Genomic DNA, 18637 nt, shown 5'->3' on the forward strand with positions numbered 1-18637 from the left:
TGATGAAAACTTTAAATACCTTTAAAAGGATATCAAAACAAACTTAGAAAGTGGAAAAACTCCCATGTTCCTAGATTGGAAAGATCAAATCGTGATAATGGCAATACTTCCCAATGCTATCTACAAATTGAATGTGATACCTATCAATATTCCAACCTCATTCTTCAAGGACATAGGAAAGGCAATCCAAAAATTCATATGGAACAATAAAAGACCGTGAATAGCAAAAACGATCGTTAACAGAAAGAACAGTGTTGGAGGAAAATCAGTACCAAATTTCAAACTCTTCTACAAAGCCATAGTAAGCAAAACAGCTTGGTACTGGCACAAGAACAGACCTCAGGACAAATGGAATAGAATTGAAATGAACCTAAAGACCTACAGCCACCTAATCTTTGATAAGGGAGCTGAAAAAAATAGAATGGAAGAAAGACAGCCTCTTCAGTAAATGGTGCTCTCAAAATTGGTTAACTACTTGTAGAAAAATAAATCTAGATCCTTATATATCACCCTGTAGCAGAATAAACTCCCAGTGGATCAAAGACCTCACAATATAAAGACACTCTGAAAACATTACAGGATGGAATAGGAGAAACCCTAGATTTCCTTGGTACAGGCTGAAAATTGCTTAATAGAGACCCAGAAACACAACAAATCATAGAAAGGTTGACAAATGGAACTGCATGAAATTGCAGAGCTTCTATATGGCAAAGGACATAGCTAGCAAGATCCATAGAATGTCCACAAATTGGGAGAAGATCTTCACTAGCCATACAATGGACAAGGGTCTCATATCTAAAATATATCTGGAACTCCAAAAAATTAAATCCCCCAAAAACAAATCCTAAAAGAATCAACAGCCCAATAAATAAGTGGGCTAAAGGCTTAAAGAGAAACTACTCTGAAGAGGAAGGAAAGATGGACAATAAACACATGAAGAAATGCTAAACTTCCCTAGCTATAAAAAATGCAAATCAAAACAACATTGAGATACCACCTCACCCCAGTTAGAATGGCTATAATCAAGAACTCTAATAACAACATGCAGGAGGAGATGTGGATAGGGGAACCCTACTGCATTGTTGGTGGTAGTGTAAACTTGTTCAACCACTTTGGAAAGGGGTATGGAGGTTCCTCAAAAGACTTCATATGGAGCTCCCCTATGACCCAGGAATCACACTTTTGGGCATTTACGCAAATGATCACAAAGAAGACCACACTAAAGCTCCCAGCACAACTATGTTTATGGCAACATTATTTACCATAGCTAAGCTTGGAACCAACCCACATGCCCCTCAGTAGATGAATGGATCAATAAATTGTGGTATATATACACAATGGAATTTTTGCCTCCATCAGAAATAATGACATTGCCCCATTGTTAGGAAAATGAAAGTCTTGGAAAAAATTATATTAAGTGAATTACGCCAGGTCCAAGTACACATAGGCCCCATGGTTTCCCTTATTGGTAATAAATAGGATATGTCTGAGACAAGCAGAAAAGGTCAGATTCGTTGATGTTAGGTGAAATGTACCCCAAGATAAGCATTCAAATATTTTTTCTTTCATGCGATTGTTTCTAACCTATTTATAAGATGAATTTTTGTTGCTTTGTATATCCCTTCCCCACAATATAGCTCCTGTTTTCACTGTATTTTATGTTGGTAGAGTTTGTGGAAGGGAAAGAAAAAAAATCTTTTAAAAAAGGATAGAGTTGGACCCATTGTAACAATGAGATGTACAAGATGTTTTGTCGAAAAATGAACTTTAAAATTTTCGCAAGGAGGGGCATAATGGGGGGAGGGGCAGGAGGGATGAGATGGAAAGTGATAGGAAGTGGAAACAAAAGAGGAGGCAACAATGCTTGATAAGAAATGTACTCATTATTTGCCCATGTAATTGAAACTCTTCTGTATGGTATTTTCAGAATAATAAAAAAAAACCATCATACCTATTAATGGTATACGAATTCTATGTGCTTAGAAGGGTCTTTTTATTTTCACAGCCGTTTTTGGCATACACAGACATATCATTGATTATATGAAGATAATAAATTTCCAGATGCTTGCCAGGAGGAGTAAAACCTATAGTTTATTTTTTTCCAGAGGCTTCCCATTTCATGAAAGAAATATGTTGCTTGATGTAGGATTTCACAAAATTATATTGCTAGGAAGAACTTAAACAATCATCTAACATTACAGAGATGAGGGAGATGAATTGATCTCTTGAATAATTTACTTTTGGGTCAAATAAGAGCAGGCTGCCCAAAAGGGAGTAGACTTTAGAGAAACATGATGAGTTGTATGTAAATAGGTGCTTAGCTGATTTTGTTAATTTGTGAACTAATACAGGGAAATAAAGTACAGCAAGGTAAAAAAAATAAAGAACTCTGCATTGAAATACTCATTTGTGTGTGTGTGTGCACACACGTGCCTGTACACACACGTGCATGTTCATGTGCTCATGCATGCATTCATCATTCCTGCTCTAAGCATCTGTGCCCAAAGTAGTGGTCTACCACTTGAGCCACTGATGCACTTCTGGTTTTTTGGAGATAATCACATGTTTTTTCATGATTGTACTGGCTTTGAAAAGTGGTTTTCAGATCTCGGCCTCCAGAGTAGCTAGCTAAACTGATTCACCCTCTGAGTAGCTAGCTAAAATTCTGTTTGTCCTCTATGCTTCATTGCTCTTTTATTCCTTTCCTGAGGTAATCACAAACGTGTCATATAAATGTCTAATTGCTTTAAAAATACTGTTACTGTTTGGCACCAGGGGCTCCAATCTGTACTTTTAACTACTTAGGAGGCTTGAGAACAGAAACCAGGCCAAATTTTAGGGGAGTTCCTTCTCAATCTATAGCTGGGTGCATTAGATCATTTCCACCATCCTGCACTATCTAGAGACTAACATTGGAAGGACTGCAGGATCCAGGAAGCTAGACAAGTTGGTGTGCAACTCTGATGCAATTGATGATGGGAAACTTAAAAGGACAGATCAGGTGCATGTTTTTGTGGAAAGGGAACCCTTATCCTAAAATTAACCACTGACATAATGCCAGCCTAGCAAGAACAATACCCCAATTTGAAATCCTCACAATTTTCCAAAACCAAAATAAGTACATACATTGACATCCCAAAACTTAGTACAATCTGTTCTTTGCTCTAATATCATCTTTATCTGATTATCATATGACATGACAGAATAGTTTCTTCATTAAACTTATGATATGTTTTAAAAGACCTAGAAAATTCTTTCTCACTTATTAAGTGCAAACAAATGGCATATTACCTCATTTCTTACATGTTTGACTGCCACTAAAAAGCCATTCAATGATTAGTATAGTAATATATTCTGATTTATTACTTTATTTTTAACAGTTGTTAAACATGTTGCTTTTCTGCTGAAGTATAAGTATTTAAATAGTGTTAACACAGGGTGCTATATGCTGAGTCCTGGGAAAGAGTGCTATGTGCTGAGTTTTTCAAAGCATGCCATGCACTGAGTCCTATACAGGGCGTGCTATGGACTCCCTCCTTCAAAGTGTGTTGTGTGCTGAGTCATCCCAAAGGCTACTATATGCTAAGTCCTTCAAAGGACAAATTGTGCTGAGTCTGTTACTTAGTGTGCTTTGTGCTGTTTTTTGAAGTATGCTGTGTGCTGAGTCATCCCAAAGTGTGCTATGTTCTGAGTCCTTGAGAGGTAGTTTTCCCCAACAATCTCTCTCAGTCTCTCAGTCTCTCTCTCTGTCTCTCTCTCTAACTGGGTCACTGTGCACGTTCTTGATATGTGGAGTGGAGAGGCTTGGAGGAGAGTCTCCTCTAGAGGTGGGGCTGAGGGGAGATTCGATCCCCTGAGCAAGCTCTAGGGTTGGCGGGGAGTGCAGAGCTGAGGTGAGGCTGTAATTCCCATGGCCTGGAAGCCTTAGGGCCCAGTCAGGGCTGATCTTTTGGGCAAGGGTAGGGGGCGGAGCCAAGGGGAAGAGGGGACTGGGCACAGGGGAGGAGGAGAGAGGGTCAGGGGCCTCAATGTGGTGTCAGCAGTGGCCAGGGTCTCACAGGGGCAGATGTACATGCACAGAGGATGTGAGGCGGCCTGCAAGAGGAGTAGAAGTAGAGAGAGAGAGCAGAGAATAGCAAGGATAGGCACGAGGGTAAGTGGCTTCACATGCTCTGTTCGTGGATCAATAGAAAAATAGCCAAAACAAGAATAAAGGAAACAAATGTACAGCCAAGAAAAATATAGTTAGAATAAAGGTAGAGGCAATAAAGGTGCAGCCAAGTATAGAGGAAGCCTTGAACCAACACCCCTTCCTGCAAGCATGCTTCCATGAAGCTTATGCTTTGTCTGGCATGATCTCTCACGCAGATTCAGCAGGAGGTGTCATGGCATTTCTTCCTTTTTTATTTTTTAATTGAAGCTCATGAATGTCTTGGTGCACAGAAGAGATAAATCTAAAGATCATCCGGAAAATGACTGGAAATATAAGAATAAGAATTAGAAGAATTGATCTGACAATGGTATTTATTATTATTACATTAATCCAATCCAGAGGATTGAGAGCCTCCACGTAATGCTGCCAAAGATTGTAAGATTTTTACATCTAAATGAGCTTTACTAACTGCTATAATTTTATCCTGTAAAGCCTCCATAACATGAGAGATATCTTTATCTCTCCAGACTCCTAACAAATGATTTTTGGTGGCATTCCGATGAAAAGAAAAGCTATATTTTAGAACAGTAACACAGATATATTTCAAACTAGCATGACATTTAACTGAGAGTTGTGTTTTTAAATTTTTAACTTCCTGACCTATAGCCAGAACCACTTCCTCCAGAGGATTTATTTTCATTTCTAACTTTTTATCTATAATTTGTTGTTCTGCTAGGGCTAATGAAACATATTTGTTTAAATCAGTAACAAAATGAGCAGTGTTTACTTCATTTACTAAGGCTGCTGTAGAAATCGCTAAAGAGCTAATTATTGTTAATAAAGCACTTATTCCTAAAATCAAGGCCGCAACAAAGTGTTTTGGCTGCAACATAATATCCAGAATTTTCAGCAATTGTAAAGCAGAATTTTTAAACCAAGGGTCATTTTATAGATCTACACGTAACATTACATATGAAGGTCTTTTTAAAATAAAAATTACAGAATATGTTTTATCCAGAGAAGAAGTAAGACAATTAGTAAAAATATAATCCTTACAGCTAATATAATAAGATTTTCCTTGATTAATACTGATTAAATTATCTAGTTTTCTAGATAAAATTCCCATAGGATAATCTACACATGTTCTTACCCCAATTGCAGTACTCTTAGTTCTTTGGGCTTTTTCAGTAAAATCATGTTTGCAAAAATTCTAAACAAATACAGATGAATGCCCATTTTATTGTGAAAGAGAGAATGACTCACCAAAACGGAAGCCACCCACGCTGGAGTGAGCCGTCTTTTCAGGGGTTCCCCGTGCCTATCAGGAGCATAGCCATTAAACTTTCCTGAATTATGTTTTAAGTAGGCGGCATAATCATAATCGGGGTTAGCAATGGAAAAATAAAAAATACTATCTGGTGCCCCAAAGGCTTGTTAAAAGAGGCCTTTAGAAATCCACATTCTCACCATTTCAGTGAGGTAATTAATACATCCCCAAACTGATCTTTGTCATGATATTTTGTAGGCAGTTACCTAAATGTATATTCCTCTTGGGAATGAAAAAGGATTCGTTATAAGTATGAAAGCCTAATGTCATCATGCCAATTTACCACATCAATCTTTTTTAGAACTTTTTATCATTGGATTGATCAAGGGTATCAGTCAAAAAAGTTCTATAGTTTATAGGCCAACACCCGTGGAGATTTTCTCCTGATAGCGTTATGCAAATTGGAGTGGTATCTGTCATTCCTTCATAATTAATTGTTTGAGAAGTCATATGAGAATTAGAATAGTCCTCCAAACCCCCTAGCAGGTCACTATTATTTGTCATTACTTGTATTATATCCTCATCCCCCCACCCCATCCCATAGGATGTAGAAGAGGAGGATTAGGAACATATGTCCAGTATTGTTCTCCTGAAACAGACACTGCCTGCACAGCAATAATGGCAAGCATAGCAAGAAACCTATTTTCAACAGTGATAGTCTTTCCTGTAGAAACAACAATCTCCTCCGCAGAATGGATGAGTTTCTTAATTTATTCCCAGGTGGGTGGTTGGCCTTCTTTTGTTGTCTTCGCCTGTTGAGGAGAAAGGGGAAGACTTTTGAGCTTTGGCATCGCTTTCTTCATTTGCATCTTCTGTTTTGTTTTTTATCCCTGGGTTTCTCTTATTTTTGTAGGGGACACAAGTCGGTTGCGATTCCAGATGGGTGACGCGGCTCCTGTGGAAACACACATGTATACCCTCTTCCCGAGGTGATTAATACATCAGGCCCTTTCCAGGTGCCTCTGAGCAAATCTTTCCTTTTAACTTTTGGCTGAACTTTAAATCCAATTTCGCTCCAATGTTTTTGCATAAGTGTAAGATTTTATTGATTAGTATTAAGGTGATTAATTACAAATAAAGCATGATGGTTTCTCTAGTTAATAAGTCAGCCATCATATTTCCAAATGAACGAGGACCTGGTAAATTTGTATGTCTTTTATGTGTTCAATAAATAATTTTTCTTTTCTAAGTTGAATTAATTTTTGTAACTGTTGTAACAAGTCTATAATTTTTAATTGTCCTGATAAAAGAGCTGTCTCTATGGCAGGAAATAAGTTAACCATATGCTTAGAGTCTGTGTAAATGTTATGCTGCTGGCGAAATATGGTTAAAGCTAAAATTACAGCAATAATTTCTTCCTGTTGCTCTGAAATGTCAGATCCCTTTTAATAATAGGGAATGGTCTGGAATGTATACCACTGAAGTTCCATTTGAGAACCCATCAGTAAAAACTGTTAGAGCTCCTTCGAAAAGTGTTGTTACCACTAATGGAAAAATGGTTTTTACCTCTTCCACAAATTTTAATGAAGGATGTTGAGGAACATGAAATTTTATTTGTCCTGTATAATTTAATAATGCTAATTTCCAATTCTCATCATTCTGTAATAATATTTTAATTGTTTTTATTATAAGTTATAAATATATTATACATTTCTTTCTCAAGTAACTCTCAGGACCTACTCCTTGCCTTGCCAATGAGTTGGCTGCACAAATATACATAAGAAGCTATCATTCTTGTCTGACTGTGAGGCAAGTGAAGCCATTCCAGGACTCCATCTTGCCATAAACATCTTGTATAAGATGTCTTTAATATTATAATATCCCAGTCTTTATTATAGTCCAATTGGACCACTTTTGCTTGTAACTATTCTTCCACCAATGAATTTTTTCTAACATTATTGGAGTGAATTGTCTCTTAGATTTAGGATTAGAATCCCCTTTTAAGGCTTCAAACAATGGGTGTAATTCTCCTGTGGTAATTTTCAAGTAGGGTCTAAGCCAATTTATGTTTCCTAGTAATTTTTGAAAATAATTTAATGTTTTTAATTTATCTAGCCTAATACTCATTTTTGTGACATGATGTATTATTTTTCCTAAATAGTTTAAAGGTTTATTATGTTGAATTTTATCTGGAAAATAAGCAAACCAAAGTTGGTTAATTGCTCAATGGTTAATTGTTAAAATTTGTTCTGTTAAATGTTTACTTTCAGCAGCTATTAAAATATCGTCCATATAATGAATAATATAAGCATTAGAAAACTCTTCCCTAGTTTTTTGTAAAGCTTTATCCACAAATTTTTGACACAATGTAGGAGAATTTTTCATGCTTTGTGGCAAAACCTTCCACTGATATCTCTGCCAGGACCTTTTCAAATTACATGAGGGCACATGAAATGCAAATCTTTGAAAATCATTAGGATACAATTTTATTGTTTAAAAAATCCTGACAATAAATGATTATTATATAATGTTCTTTAGGAACAGCCACAGGAAATGGAAGTCTTGGCTGAAGAACCCCCATGTCATACATGGTGTTATTAATGGCTCTGAGGTCTTGTAACAACCTCCATTACCCAGATTTCTTTTTAATTAAAAAATTGGAGTATTCCAAGGGCTATTGGATTCCTCTAAATATCCTTTCTGTATTTGCTCATTTACCAATTATCCTACAGCCTGTATCTTCTCTTGAGTTAGGGACCACTGATCAACCCACACAGGCTGTTCATTTTTCCATGATATTGTATCAGCAAACTTCTCATCAGCGGCCCCTATGAAAAATTTTGTACGGTAAAGGAATCTGCAGTAACGAATTTTAGTTCAATGTTTTGCAAAATGTCTCTGCCCCATAATGTAAGGGCAAAGAAGATATAATATAAGGTTGAAAGTTTCCAAATCTATTTTCACACTCCCACTTTAAAATTTTTGAACTTGAGCAACATTGTTAGCCATACCCAATCCCATTAATGTAGATTCTGTCTTCATAATTGGCCAGGATGAGGGCCAGTCTTTTCCTGAAATACATGTTGGGTCTGCCCCTGTGTCCAAGAGATCTTTAATAGGCTTTCTATCCACTTTTATAGTTTTCATGGGTCAATCCTTAGAAATAGATTGTACCCAGGCCACAGTTTCTGTGGAACTGAAACCTCCTGTACCTCGATCTTGTTTTAGGATTTGATTTGGAAGATGGACATAATTTAAAATTAAGATTTGAGCTAATCTTTGATCCATAGGTATTTGCATATTTTTTAAAGACCTTACCGTTACGTTAATTTTCCCTTGGTAATCTGCATCAACTACTCCGAGTAATACCTCAAAGTTTTGTTATAATTTGAGCTTCTACCAATTATCAAGCCCACAGTTGCTTCAATTACAGAACCATAAACTTGAGTTTCTATTAGCTGAACAGCATGCATGATAGAGATGATGTAATCTCTTTTTTCTGCCAGATCAAACCCTGCACTTCCTGGAGTAGCTCTTGGTAAATCCCATACTGTAAATGGAGGAGACAAGGGGATTTAATGGAACTGATCCCGTAGGGGATTTTTGTGTAACAGTATGTGTTTCCCCTCTTTCGTTTAAGGGGCGGAGGGAGCACCCCTCTTCTTGTTTTTTGTCTCCTTTTCTTCTGCTGTTAGGAGAATTCTATCCTTATAATATTTTGATCTACACTCATTTTTCCAATGATTGCCTTTCTTTCATCGTGGACAAAGTCCAGGCGCTTTACCCTTTTTATTTTTACTAGGTTTATTTTGCTTTTGTTGAAAATCTTTACTCATGTGTTCTGACTGGCCACATGAGAAACAGACCTCATTTCTAGCCTGAGGTCGTGTCTTATGTAATTTTTGTTCATAAGCACTGAATGATTCTCCTTTCATTGCTGCAGCATATGCCATTCCTTGAGTGACTGCTGGTGAGGCATCTATGCATGCTTTAACAATATCTTGCAATGATCCCATCAGTAATTGAAAAGTACTTAATACATAACTTTTCATACTTGTTACCTCCTCGCTCATTTTTCTCACAGTTTTCCTTCTCCTCAATACTTCTCACAAGTTGATATATACATTTCCCATATATTGTCTTGTCAGCATTGCTATTCCATTGGTTTGCCCTTTGTCTTTTTTCTCACCATTTTGTTTTTCCTCTTTCATTCCCTAATTAAGGTAAATGTATACACAAAATACAGGGTACCAAAATCAGGGGGATAAACCATAGGGAGAAAACCCAAAACAAAATAGAAATCATATACTACCTTAAAAACAGCAACCGCAAAAAGAAAAAAATCCTCTGTTTTCATATCTTGGAGTTCATTTTGCTCTGCTTCAGCTTATATTGTAATATATATGCATAACAAAGCCACTGGAAAAGAATCGTTGCATGGACACTATATCATGAAAACAACATTAACTGTTTCTGATGGTAAAGGTGGAATTAAGATTGGTGAATTCACGATTCTGATAAAGGAATTTCAAAAGAGTTTTACAATTATGACAGGTAAATTTTAATTCTTCAGGATTTTTAACAACTTAGCCTATTAAGAAAATTTAAAATTGCCTGGGAAAAGAGGCTTTCATGCAAAGAAATCCATGGAGACTTAGTGGAGAGAGATCAATGTGGGTGAAGTTGGCTCATTAAACAAACAAACAAACGAATAAACCTCAGAAAACTTGCTGGAAATCCTCTGGTTCCCTTGAAAATGTCCTTACCCAGGAAATATATTTTCAGTTTGTGAAACAAGGTTGTAGTGGAATTTAAATCCAAAGTTCTTAAAAAAAAAAAAAGACATCAAAATTTGTGAATTGACCTTTACCAAACTGTAATTCTCTGAAATATATAGTTTGAGTCAAAATATTTAGAGAGAAAGTATCCTAAACAATGAAAGAATGTATTGGGTTTACATTTTTCTGTTTGTAATTCTTTCCACAATGTCTTTGCACATGAAGCACTGAAACACAGAAAAAAAATCTGATAGGATAATTCAAACCAATGATTTCACATTTCTATGTTGCCCACAAAAAATAATATCCTTATTAAGATGAGATAGTGAACACTTCTCTTATTACATAAGCCAAAAAATTTTGGGATCAGAAAAGAATTGAGGAAATGAAAAATGTAAGAAAACTCTTTTTAGAACCCGAGCTAAGCATATTGGCTTCAACAGTGGAGAGAGGCCAAAACTTTTTGATATAGATTCTCTTAATATTTTAGTTCCCTAAAGTGATTTTACAGAGCCTATTTGCCTCACTACGATGAAGAACAGATTGAATGAAGACATGAAAATAAATTACACATCCGAATGAGGCAACTTAAAAGAATTTTAAATGAGAAACAATGAAGATGGAGCAATGGGGGAGGCCGTATAGTCCTTCAGATTCACTAAAGATGAAGCCAAGAAGCTGTTATTCATTGGAAATCAGGAAAGAGCTAAGAGGAGGACATAGAAGTAGGACATAGAAGCATTGTCCTTTGTAACAGACACTGTCATCCAAGGTATGAATGATTTAACTCTATTCTCCTCGATACATCTTGTTGAACAAATGCAAGACCAAGAGAAAAATAATCAATTGAAATAATTTTGCAAAGAATAACTTCACTTTTCCTGATATTATATTAAGGAGAGACTTAATAGAAAAGATAACAAGTGGAGTATACTTTGGTTTCCTCTAAGCATCTTGTTCCCAAAATATATCTTTGAGGTTAGAAACGATTGAACCCAAAAGTGGTGGAATACTTATTTTTGTTGGCAATTGAGACACAAAAAGACTTTCAAGGTTAAAAAAAAGAAAAAAAAGTATAGTCAAATATTTGTGATCACAGCTTCTTGGACTGGTTTTTGGAGACAAAGTTTTACATTAGAGTTTGTCCTCATTAACATAGAAGTTGGGTATTCATGACAACCAAATTCAAGAGGGAAGTTTAATGGACTCACTAGGAAAGTAAAAAGAAAACCATTAGAAAACCCGAAAGTGGTGCTGTAGCTCAAGAGGTAGAGTGCTTGCCTTGAGCTGAAGAGCACAGGGACAGCACACAGGCCCAGAGTTCCAGCCCCATGACCAACAAAAACAAAAACAAAAAAATAAATCAAATTAGTAACAGAAACTGAGAAAACCTTGATTGTTCATCTTATATAATGGGTGGGAGAAGAAGGGTAACAAGAAATCTAAAGGGTTCTACATCTATGGCCAGGCAAATGTGTTAGTCATGTTCTTGGTGATAAGGATTACAGGTGAAAATGATCAATTTAGGGGAAAAAATTCTCTGATAGTTCTAACTGAAAGATTAAAAAAATTGACCACTACTATTACTAACTTGCTAACTGCTGATTCTGCTTCTGTAAACTTGCTTACGCTAGCATTGACCCTTCCCTTCCCAGAAATGAATGAAGACGTTTCAGGGACCAGATGCCGGCCATAGGACAAGGTCAGTGGTAGTAGATAAAGAACAGACAGTACGTGTTCCTCAGTTCCCATTTAGAAATTCCCCAGACAGGACCTTGAGATAATGACCTCCTGGCAAGACCATAAACTAAGCCAAAGGTCAACCAATCATAGGCCTGTAACCATGTAAACCCCCCCTTAAACCAACCATGGGCCAGTCATTTTACAAAGAGTGTTACAAAATTTCCCGCGTGGCAAAGTGATTGTTGGTGTATATGGTGACCTTTAAATGTACCAATCATGGGATGCTTTGTGTTATGCATTAATCTTGTGGTTTTTGCCTTTTAAAAAGGGCTTGTAACCGCTGTTCGGGGCTCCCTGTCTGCTCGGGACAGAGAGTCCATTTGCGCAAACGTCGAATAAACTCCTCTTGCTTATTGCATCTCCCGGCCTGGAGTCTGAGTTTTCTGGGGCGCCCTCCCATTGATGAAAGTATCCTAGGGGACTAGGGTCTTTCATTAACATTTATATTAAACAGATGCAAAGATTGATCTGTTTATATATCATCAAAATAACCATGACCATGAATATGAAAAAGAATGATAAAATTGGGGGCATTATTAAAGAGAAGAAGAAAAGAAAAGTTATGACATAAGTGTAGCAATGTGAGCACCAGTCTGGACAAGATTGGAAGAAAGAGATAAGGAAACAAAAAAGTAATCGAAACAGATTTACAGAAGAAAAGAAAAGAAAGAATTTGCACGAAGAAAAGGTCAAAACTGTTACAGAGACATTGAAGGAAATATGCTATTTGGATTTGAAAACTAAAAGGACATAGACAAGTTCAATAAGAACAGTGTTTGGTGAACTGCTAGAGATGTAATTCATATTGATGAAATTTTGACATATGAATGTGAAGCCATAAAATTCTAGATCCATTAATTCAACAGATCCTTTTTATTTTAAATGTTGGGAACAAATGCTTTTATTCTGATCTTAGAAGAACTAATGAGCTCCAAGAAAATGTCTCTAAGAAGCCTTTCAATTCAAATATCACTGTTTGTCTCAAAACGCCTTAAATTCTACATCTTATAATGTTGGCATAGAGTTACACTGTGGAACTTTTATACGCAGAGAGTGAGTACTACCCTATTGGTTAACATGGACAAAGTACCTTCATAAATAGACTGGGTGTTTGGAAACAAGAAGTGGTAGCTGAACAATGTTCTTAGCAGTTTGTACAGATGAAATGGAAATAGAGCAATCAAAAGGAACATGCAAATAAACAAAGGCACAAAATAGAATGTGCCAAGGAAATGCTGATGTACAATTTCAAATAATGTGCTCAGGTGTGAGGATGTGTTCAAAGTACAGCATCAGACTATATACTTGTATACCTTGAGAAAAAACTGCATTAAACTATTCTGGGATTATCATACAATAGAAACCAGTTACACTGACTCTCTATTCAGTCACAACATCATCAATTTAGGGAGTATTTTCCAAGAGCATACTGAGAAAAAGAGGGCTCATCACAATTAGTGTTCAGGTTGAAGTAACTACAATCACATAACGTTTCATATAAGTTTTCAATTATTTTGGAGCATTAAAGTGGGAAAAAGCAAAGTAAATATTTTGCATGTATCTGAATTAAGTGGGATGAATTATATTGGTCTCTCTTTAACTTGGAAGTTATAGGTTATGTTTTTTTTATACTCTACGTTGGGACAATGATCTGCTTTCAGTTATTTTCTTCTCTTCCCCTTCTTTTGCCCTTCCACTTAAAGAGACATACTTGAGCTTGCATTTCTAAATCCTTCAAAATTATCCATACTTCTGTCAGCCTCCTATATCTTTCTCAAGGGTATATCTTCTTACTACCATTTTTTTATCCCATATGATATTGGATATCTTCCTGCCTAATTCAGTGAAAGATACACATTAGACTCATCCATATATCTCAACACTTGTACCACCATAAAATCCTATCTTACTTAGAAATCATGATTTTAGTATGTCTGGGTAGGTGACATCTGTCATTTTTGAATGACCATAATTGATACTTACATGCAAGCATGTTTTAAACCAATATGCCTCTCAGTAGATGAATGAATTGGCATGTCCATTGCGGTGCTGTGGGCTGTGGCGGGGACGAGGAAGAAAAATGGTTGGCTACCCTCAGTTATTAATCCTGGGTCCCAGGGCTGGCCAGATGGAGAGTTTCCCTGCATAGGGTAAGCATCTTTATAGGAATTCTTTATTGTCTATTTTTTATCTATACACTCTTGCCCAGTGCTTTCCTTTTTATATTTAGGGCAAATTCCTGGTCCTCTCTTGTTAACATCAGTAGCCTTTTTACAGTTCTTCTTTATATGTCCCATTTGACCACATCCAAAACATTTTAGATTAGATGGTTTGTAAAGCATTCCAGGCAGTGGGCATAATTTCAGCAAACAACTGCAAACGCCGGGATTTGGATGTAATGTCTTTACACGCCCTTAAATATGTATTTACATCCCCAGATTCTTTAATAGGCAATAGGGCTCGTTGACAGTCCTCATTAGCATTCTCATAAGCCAACATGCCTAGTAGTTGTTGCAGTGCAGCCTCTCCCACAACAGTATGTTCCAAGGTCAGTGTCAATCATGATAAAAATTCAACATAGTGTTTATTAGGTTTTTGAATTACTTTAGTCCAGGAGCCATAATGCTCTCCTACCAGCCGAATCCTCCCATGCCTCAATACCTATGTCTCATAACTGCTCATGGATCTCTTCAGGAGAGTTCACTTGCATATGAGCATCTGCATATGGTTCTGTTCCACTCAACATAGGACAGGTTATGATCTGCAGGCGTGGATTATTGCTCTGTGCATTTTGTCTAGTCCTTTCTGTCTATAAGTCAGTAAACTACATTTGCCATTGTAGGTATTCTGGTTCCTTAAGCAAGGCTCTACAAAGCATCTTCCAATCCTCGGGAGCAAAATTATCGGGCAAGCCCATTAAGTAATTCCTTAACATAATGAGACTGAGGACCATAAGTCACTGATTGTTAAGTTTACCAATATCATCGACAGCAACACCCTCATATCTGGTTGGTTGAGCTATACCATTCATAGGAGGTAGTCAAATTACAGGATAAGAAAAAATAGGCATTTCTTCATCAAACTCACTGAGCCTTCTGTTTTGTGAAGGAGTGATGCGGTAAAAATTGCTTCCGCAAGCTGAGGAGAGGAAGGTTGTTTTACTTTCACCTTCTCAGATTATCCTTTCACTCTGCTAATTTCTAACTCCATATGTAGTAATCTTGATAAAATCAATTCCATTTGCTCAGACATTCTATTTACGCTTTCAGTTTGTTCATTTTCAGCTTTCTTTACCTCTTGTTTTTTCTCCTAATTGTGATGCAGCCTTATCTATTGCATCCTTAACCTCCGAGTCCAATAGTAAACCTACAATAGAAGGCACTGCCTCTTTCTTTAAGTCTGCTATTAATCTTTTCTCATTTAAAGCTTTAAAAAGGGTATGTAAAGTAGCCTAAATGGACCAAAATCTAACAGGAATCCTTTCCCCTTCTCGAACATCTCTTTCTACAATACTTTACTCAATTCCAATTACCAACATCTAATGCCCCATCAACGGGGAACCAATGATTCCATTCCCTAAATACATTAATACACATTTCTATGTCAAAAGAAGAAATAGTTACACCACAAGCAGCAAGTAAATATTTTAGCATATGTAAGTACGGAGTGGACTTAACTTGTTCCATCACCCTGTAATTAAAAGTACTTACCTGAATATCCCTTCCTGTATTCAACACTGCAGGGTCCCTGTTTGTGTGCCAGTTGTCAACGTCTCAGGCATTGGGGTCCCTGGGTAAGGGTCGCAAAATCACCAGGACACAGGGGTTGCAGAGTGCAAACAGCAATTGCCACTGCATGCTGTGCTTTATTGTTAGTGGGTATTTAAAGACAAGGAAGTATTATCTTTGCCAATATTTATTCAGCAGACATTCACACAAAGAATTTCAACAGATACAATTTTGCTTAAACTATGAGATAAATCTTTGTATATTTTTATCTAAACTATTTTAGAGCAAGCTCAAACCATTTCCCCGTACTCTGGAAAATGCTTGACTAGCTGTTCGTCTATGTGTAAGTAAGCAGAAGAGCTACTTCCTCAGCTTTGAGACATGATAGCTTTGAGACAGGGAGAGAGAACATGTTCCCTCTCTAGGCTGGTATGCCAAGAGCTTTCCACATACACAAACACAGTCCTCAGATAATCCTGAGGCCGGAGCCAGCATCATTCTGCCAGTCCAACACAGACCCTGAGTCTTCACAGAGATTGTCTCACCAAGTCTTCTATTACTTTAAGCAAAAACAAAGCAAAGCAAAGCAAACAAAATAGACATTATTGTTAATTAAGCTGCTATTAAAGATTCTAGGCACAATTATACTGTTAAATGATGTTAGTAAATATGTTTTGTAGATACTGATCTCATATGTGTCACAAAAATATCCATGGATTCATAACTAGAAACTCTGAAGTGTAAAGTATATTAATTTGGTGAGTTTCATTAGGTAGCCAATGAAGAGAACACCACAGGGTTTTCAGTCAGGTAAAGAAGTTTATTTACTGAACTGCTGCCCATGCCATACATGGTAGAAATGCATGTAAAAAAAATGGGGCAATCCAACCTCTGGCAAGGATGAATCTATGTGAAGGACCAGATGAGGTGTGGCTGTTTGGGGGAAACTCTGGCCACACTGTATCTGGATGTGACTTCAAGTTCTGGGACTCACTTCTGGTCAGATGGAAAGTGGGACCAGAGGCTGACCAGGTTGTGACTTAACAGGATGGGGAGGTGGCTGCCTCCAGGTGTGCCAGATACTAGGCAACACATAAAGGGTTGAAACTTAGCCAAGAATTGGCTGCATAGGGTCTGCATGCCCTGGGGCAGACCTAACCTAACAACAAATACAGGTAGTACTTCTGACATATGACTCCTGACTCCAAACAATTCATTCTCAGTCATGTTCTTTCTTTCTTTCTTTCTTTCTTTCTTTCTTTCTTTCTTTCTTTCTTTCTTTCTTTCTTTCTTTCTTTCTTTCTTTCTCTTTCTTTCTTCCTTCCTTCCTTCCTTCCTTCCATCCTTCCTTCCTTCCTTCCTTCCTTCCTTCCTTCCTTTCTTTTCTCCCTCCCCTCTCTCTTTTTTGTTTTATTGGTTGGTCATAGGGTTTGAACTCTGGGCTTGGGCAATGTCCCTCAGCTCTTGAGCTCAAGTCGAGCACTCTACCGCTTGAGCCACAGCGCCACTTCTGGTTTTTGAGTGGTTTATTGGAGATAAGGGTTTCACGGACTTTCCTGCCCAGGCTGGCTTTGAACTGCAATCTTCAGATCTCAGCGTACTAATTAGCTAGGATTACAGGTGTGATCCACCAGCGCCCAGGTCTTTCTCTCTCTATCTCTCCTCTCTTTCACTCACCCTCCCTCTCTCCCCTACCTCAACTTTCTCAACTCTCAAATAATGAACACTTGCTGAGTTGAACTCACAGGCTGGGAGAGCAGCTCAATTGGCATATGTGAAATTTATTTAATGTTTCCTTCTACTTCTACCACAGGTCACTGGGATCAAATAATGAACACTCAGCAGCATGGCTTCTCAAGCCGTTTGGAGGAGGAAAGCAAGCATGCTCACTTCATTCTGTGAGGTTCACCCTGGGAAGGTGGGGCAGACTCCTCCCTCCTCTTGCTAAATCTCAGCCCAGATTCTGCATCCATAGAGGTGACTGCCTCCAAGAGTCCCAGTTACTCAAGTGAAACAGTTACAAAGCAGAGACTTAGCTTCTTGTGGTGCTGAGATTAATGGCAGCATGATTCAACATGACTCACTAGTTTATTGAGATTGGGACTTCTTAAATTTTTGGTTAGGCTATGTTCAAATTGTGATCTATTTATTTCTGATTGCTAACCATGATTATAGTTGTGAACCAGCACATCAGACCATTCAAAGTTCTTTATGCCACATGGACAACATGAAGTTTATTTTGCCAAATGACATACAACTAGACAGACAGCAAAAGTAAGTCCTTAATTCTGGTCAAGATGTGTTGTTAATGTGAAACAAAATTACTTAGCAAAATTTCTGACTACTGGGATTATACTTTCAAACTTACCCTACACTTTAATATCAAATCACTTATATTTAGCCCATGATTCACTCAAATTACCTGTAATCATTTATGTCTGGCCTATCTTCTAGAAGTAGGGAGAACAGGAGCTCACACAATTAACTAAAGTGGTAGAATTTGAGAGGATCACAGTTCTGAATAGGTCTAGGAAGGAAAGTATCAGCCATATCAACCTACTAGGTAGGGATATTGGAATGCAATCCTGATCCCTGCTTTTTGGGCTGGGTGCAAAAATTGCTACTCTATGCGTAAAGTAACTTAAACTAGAAAGGAGTGGTGGAGTGACTCCAGTGGTGGAATACTTATGTAGCAAACAACATCAAAACTCAAATCAACTTCCTAAAGATAAAATAAGACAAGGAAAGAAAGAACAACTCATACTGAGCTTGTGTTCATTGTAAAGATTTACTCTAAATCATTGTAGTTATAAATGCCATCATTTATTTCTAGGAGCACACACATTTTGTGTGAAGACTAAATGAAAAACTAACACCATATATATAAAGCTTTGGTAGAACACAGGTGTAGCTTACAATGGTGACCACTTAAGTTTGCATGTGCAGTGGTGTTGCAGGGTTGTTAAGG

General features: G+C 37.3%; 1 long non-coding RNA gene across 1 annotated transcript in view; it reads left to right on the forward strand.

The window, feature by feature from the left end:
- LOC138820317 (uncharacterized) overlaps positions 1–17831 on the forward strand; it is a 46506-nt gene extending 28675 nt beyond the window's left edge. Inside the window, exon 4 of the long non-coding RNA XR_011369831.1 lies at positions 17483–17831. This is a non-coding gene — a long non-coding RNA (uncharacterized lncRNA). The remainder of the gene's footprint in view (positions 1–17482) is intronic.
- Positions 17832–18637: the final 806 nt, after the last annotated feature.

This window comes from Dipodomys merriami, unplaced genomic scaffold (assembly GCF_024711535.1).
Source record: "Dipodomys merriami isolate MVZ:Mamm:240054 unplaced genomic scaffold, mDipMer1.0.p SCAF_86, whole genome shotgun sequence".
Lineage (NCBI taxonomy): Eukaryota > Metazoa > Chordata > Mammalia > Rodentia > Heteromyidae > Dipodomys > Dipodomys merriami.